The sequence below is a fragment of the Pteronotus mesoamericanus genome, unplaced genomic scaffold (assembly GCF_021234165.1).
Source record: "Pteronotus mesoamericanus isolate MK-2021 breed Mesoamerican mustached bat unplaced genomic scaffold, CSHL_Meso_final contig_40, whole genome shotgun sequence".
NCBI classification, from domain to species: Eukaryota; Metazoa; Chordata; class Mammalia; order Chiroptera; family Mormoopidae; genus Pteronotus; species Pteronotus mesoamericanus.
Genome location: NW_026555150.1, coordinates 8,488,507 through 8,494,506, shown reverse-complemented (window position 1 = coordinate 8,494,506; position 6,000 = coordinate 8,488,507).

The window sequence follows — 6,000 nt, the reverse complement described above, 5'->3', positions numbered from 1 at the left end:
AACCCCAAAGACCCACACCAAGACACAGCACAACTAAAATGGCAACATTTAAATAAAAAGAGAGAATCTTAAAGGCAGAAAGAGAAACAATTAACTACAAGGAACTCCAGTAAGGTTGTCAGCTAAATTCTGAACAGAAACACTTCAGGTAAGAAGGGACAGGAATGAAGCATTACAAGTAATGAAAAGCAAGGACCTGCAACCAAGACCACTCTATCCAGCAATGCAAAATAAAGAGCTCCCCAGACCAAAAAAAAAGGGGGGGGGGTCTAAAGGAGTACATTTCCATTAAACCAGCATTGCAAAAGAAGCTAAAGAGACTGCTTTACGAAGAAAATAGAGAAAAGGAAGAACACAGGTACAAGGGGGGAAATGGCAATATTTAAGTATCTGTCAATGATTAACGATAAATGTAAATAGATTAAATGCTCCAATAAAAAGACATAGGGTAGATGAATGGATAAAAACCTCAGAATGAAAGATTTACACAGACTGAAAGTGAAGGGATGGAAAAAAAAATTCCATACAAATGGAGGCCAAAACAAAAGCTAGGGTAGCAATACTTGTATTTGACAAAACAGACTTCAAAACAAAGGCAATAACAAGAGATAGAGAAGGTCATTACATAATAATAAAAGGGATCAACCTAACAAGAGGATATAACCTTGTAAAGGTATATGCACCCAATATAGGAGCACCTAAATGTATAAGGAAAATCTTGGAGGACTTCAAGAAAGATATAGACAGCAGCACTCATACTAGGGAATTTTTAACACCCTACTATCAGCAATGGATAGATCTTCCGACATAAAATCAACAAGGAAACTGCTACCTTAAATGACACACTAGATCAAATGGGTTTAATTGACATTTATATTATTCTTCATGCCAAAGGAACAAACTACACATTTTTCTCAAAGATACATGGATCATTCTAAAAGATAGATCATATGGTAGAACATAAAATAAGTCTTAACAAATTCTAAAAAATTAAAATCATATCAAGCATTTCCTAGGACCACAATATATTGAAACTACAAATAAATCTCAATTGAAAAATGCAAAAATATCCAAATACATGGAGGCTAAATAACAAGTTATTAAATAATGATTGGGTTAACAATGAGATCAAGGAAGAAACAAAAAATTACTAGGAAACAAGTGAAAATGAACACACAACAACCCAAAACCTATGGGTCACAGTGAAAGCAGTCCTAAGAGGGAAGTTCATAGCATTACAAGTCTACCTAAAGAAGATAGAAAAAAAATCTCAAAAAACTGCCTAACCCTACACCAAAAAGAACTAGATAAACAACAACAAACAAAGCCTAGAGTTAGTAGAAGGTAGGAAGTAATCAAGATCAGAGCATAAATAATTGACATAGAGACTAAAAATATATTTTTGAAAAATCAATGAATCCATGAGGTGGTTCTTCTAGAAGATAAAATAATCAAAGAACCTTTAATCACACTCATCAAGAAAAAAGGGAGGACCCAAATACATAAAATCAGAAATGAAAGTGGAGAAGTAATAACTAATACCACAGAAACACAAAGGATTGTAAGAAATTACTATGAACAAATACATGCCAAGAAATTGGACAACCTGAATGAAATAGATAAATTTCTAGAAACATACAACCTTCCAAAACTGAATCAGAAAAAAACAGAAAATCTGAATAGACCAATAACAACTAATGAAATTGAAGTTGTAATCAAAGAACTCCCTACAAACAAAAATTCTGGACCAGATACTTCAGAGGTGAATTTTACCAATCATTCAAAGAAGAACTAACCCTATCCTTCTCAAATTATTCCAAAAAATTCGAGAATATGGAAGGCTTCCAAGCTCTTTCTATGAGGTCAATATTATCCTAATTGTGAAAGAAAGTAAAGACAAAACAAAGAAAGGAAACTACAGGCTAATCCCTGATGAACATAGATGATAAAATCCTCAACGAAATATTAACAAATCAGATCCAGCAATACATTAAAAGGATCATACACCATGATCAAGTGGGATTTAGCCTAGGCGTCCAAGGTTGATACAATATTCACAAATCAATAAATGTGATATATCACATAAACAAAATGAAAGATTAAAATCATATCATATCAGTATATGGAGATAATGCCTGTGATAAAATCTAGCACCCATTTATAATAAAAACACCCAGTAGCCCTGGCTGGTGTGGCTCAGTGGATTGAGTGCTGGACTGTGAACCAAAGGGTCACCAGTTCGATTCCCAGTCAAGGCAAAAGCCAGAGTTGCTGGCCAGGTCCCCGGTGGAGGATACATCAGAGGCAAACGCAAATTGATGTTTTTTCTCCCTGTCTTCCTTCCCCCTTCCCTTCTCTCAAAAAGTAAATGAACAAAATATTTTTTAAAGTGCTCAGTAAAAAAAAAAAAAAAAAAAAATAGAGGGGACATACCTCAATAAAGGCCTTATACAAAAAACCTACTGCCAACATCATATTCAATGGGCAAAAATGAAAGGTGTTTCCCTAAGAACAGGAACAAGATAAGGATGTCCATTTCAACACCCTTTTTCAACAGTGTACTGGAAGTCCTAGCCACAGCATAAGTGCCCACTGGTAGATGAGTGGCTTAAAAAATAAACACAAAACCCTGTGGTACATTTATCTGCAATGGAATACTATTGCAGTCCTGATCACCTAGTCACAGTGATCAAACAAGAAGGAAAAAAAAAGGCATCCAAATTGGAAAGGCAGAAGTAAAACTCATTATTTGCAGATGACATGGTACTGTACATAGGAAACCCTGTAGACTCCACCAAACAACCATTCAACCTAATAAATGAATTCAGAAAAGTAGAAGGATATGTCAATACTCAGATACTGATGACATTTTATACACCAATAATGGACTATCATTAAGAGAAACTAAAAAAAAAATTCCATGTATATTGCAACAACAACAAAAAAATACCTAGGAATAAATTAAACTATGAGGTAAAAGACCTGTACTTTGGACACTGAAGAAAGAAATAGAGGAAGATGCAAATAAATGGAAACATATACTGTGTTCATGCATTGGAAGAATTAACATCATTAAAATGTCCATGCTACCCAAATCAATCTATAGATCCAATCCAACTCTTACGTATATACTAATAGCATATTTCACAGATCTATAAAAAAATTCTAAAAATTTACATGAAACTAAAAAAAAATCCTGAATAGATTCAGAAATCTTGAGAAAGATGAGCAAAGTTGGAGAGATCACAATACCTGATATCAAACTATACTAGAAGGCCACTGTAATAATAACCATCTGATACTGGCTTCAGAACAGACACATAGATCAATGGAACAGATCAGAGAGCCCAGATATAAATCTATGTCTTTACAGTTATTTATATTTGACAAAGAAGGCAAGAGCATACAATGGAGTAACGACAGTCTGTTCAATAAATGGTGCTTGAAGATCTGGACTGGAAAAGCAAAAGAAAAAAAAAAAGAAATTAGACCACCAACTTACACGACACAACAGAATAAACTCAAAATGGATAAAAGACTTAAATATGAGTTGTGATACCATATTTATCCTAGAGGAAAGCATAGGCAGTAAAGCTTGAGATATCCTATGTAGCAAAATTTTTGCCAATATATCTCCTAGGGCAAGGGAAATAAAGGAAAAAATAAGCAAATGGGACTACAAATTAAAGAGCTTTTGCACAACAAAAGGAACCATTATCAAAATGAAAAGGGAACCCACTGTATGTTAGAACATATTTGCCAATGATACATAACACAAAGGTTTAATCTCCAAAATATATAAAGAACTCATATGAGTCCACACCAGGAAGACAAACAATCCAATTAAAAAATGGGCAAAGAACTTGAATAGACATGTCTCCAAGGAGGATATACAGATGTCCCATAGACATATGAAAAGATGCTCAACTCACTAGCCATCAGAGACATGTATATTAAAACCACTGTGGGATATTACCACACACCTGCCAAAATGGCCATCATTAATAAATCAGCAAACAACAAGTGCTGGTGAGGATGTGGAGAAAAGTGAACCATAGTGCACTATTGGTGGGAATGCAGACTGGTGCAGCCACTGTAGAAAGCAGTATGAAATTTCCTCAAAAAACTGAAAATGGAATTACCTTTTCACCCTGTAATTCTACTGCTGGGAATATATCCTAAGAATTCTGAAACACCAATTCAAATGAATTTATGCACCCCTATGTTCATAGTAGTGCTATTTATGTTAGTCAAGATTTGGAAACAGCGTAAGTGCCCATTGGTAGATGAGTGGATTAAAAAAACAAACAAACAAAAACAAAAACAAAAACAAAAAAACAGGAACCTGTGGTACATTTATCTGCAATGGAATACTATGCTGGAGGGAGGAGAGGAAGATGGCGGAGGAGTGAATGGGAGTCACGCTGACCTCCTCCCAAGACCAAACTGGAATTGCAACTAAATAGTGGAGAAATCACCTGGAAAACAATGGAACAATAGAGAGAGAAGAGCCTTGGAGCTGCGGACAGACAGTGGATTCAACTCTCATACATCCCGACAGGTGAGAAGTGCCGGTGGAGGCTTGGGAGGCGGGGCTGGGTTCCCACAGGCACCAGAACCAGAGGGACATTGAAACAGCCAGTTGGATCCCCCTGAGAAGAACAGGGTATGAACCATAAACAGGGAAGCCTAGACTACAGCAGCTAAAACCAGGAAAACACACAGACAAAACACAACCCTGAAAATCTTAGGGGAGCTCTCTGCTGGAGACAGGTGGCTGGGGATGCAAAGAGACATTGAAAGGGCCAATGCAAAAATTTGCAGTGGCAGCTGCCCTCCTTGATCTCTGGATAGAGGTGGCAGCAGAGTGGGCTGGTGCCTGGGAAAAGACTGGTGAGGAAAACTTTGTGAAGAGAACTGACACAGGGGTCGGCAGAGCCACGGTGATAACTCACCTCCCACTCTGCAGCTACCATCTCGCTCAGGCATAAGGGAATCAATTAACCTGCCTTTTGTGTGCTCTGCACACAGCTTGTGCGCGTGTGAGCTGGAGGGCTAAGTGCAGACAAGCTGGAAGAAACAGAGGATCCCTGCTGGCCGAAGGGGTCTCACAGCTGCATAGAGAGCCTTGAGGAGACTAGAGACGGAGGCGTTGGGGAAAGAACAGGAGGAGGAACCAGGGAGTCCCAACTTCCTCCCCATTCGGTAGTCTCCATTTTGAGCTGGGAAGAAGTGCCCCCAAAGAGGCAGAAGCAGGGTGTGGACTAGCCAGATGTCCCGCAATTACAATGTGGTCCGCAAAAATAGTAGATCCCTGGCCAAAGGGGTCACATAACTGCCCAGAGACCCCTAGGAGAGACTGGAGACAGAGGTGTTGTGGAAAGAATGGGAGGAGGAACTGGGGAGTCCCGACTTCTTCTCCTTTCCGCAGTCACCATTGTGCGGGAATCGACCATGCCCTGAAAGAGCCAAAAGCGGAAAAACACACAAGAGATAGCCCAAAACCACACAGTGCAGGCGTGCACACTCGCACTGAGTGGCCGGTGAGGGTTGGAAAGCGTGAGTGTGGACCCCCACGGGCTGGTGAGGGATCCCGCAGGGTAGTGCTGATGGGGCCTGCGAGGGAGTGCGCAGATCCATGAGGGCAGGCGTAAACTGACCCGCATGGGACCGCAAGTACAGAGCGCTGCGCAGAAATAGTGGATCCCGGGCAGGAGGGGTCACAGAGCTGCCGAGTCCCAGGAGGAGAGACTGGAGACAGGATTAGCCGGAGAGTCCTGCAGCTGACTTCCTCCCATTTCCATAGTCTCCATTTTCCATAGGCAGGAGATGCCCCCAAAGAGGCAAAAGCAGGGAAAGCACACAATAGAAGACCCTAAACTGACCAGTCCCCAGATGCCCACCAGGTGCAGGTGCCAGGCCAGTGCCTGAGGTTGGGCGAATAAGTGCCCAGGAAGGCTGGAGATCCTGTTGGGCTGGGGTCCAGTTGGGCCAGAGAGC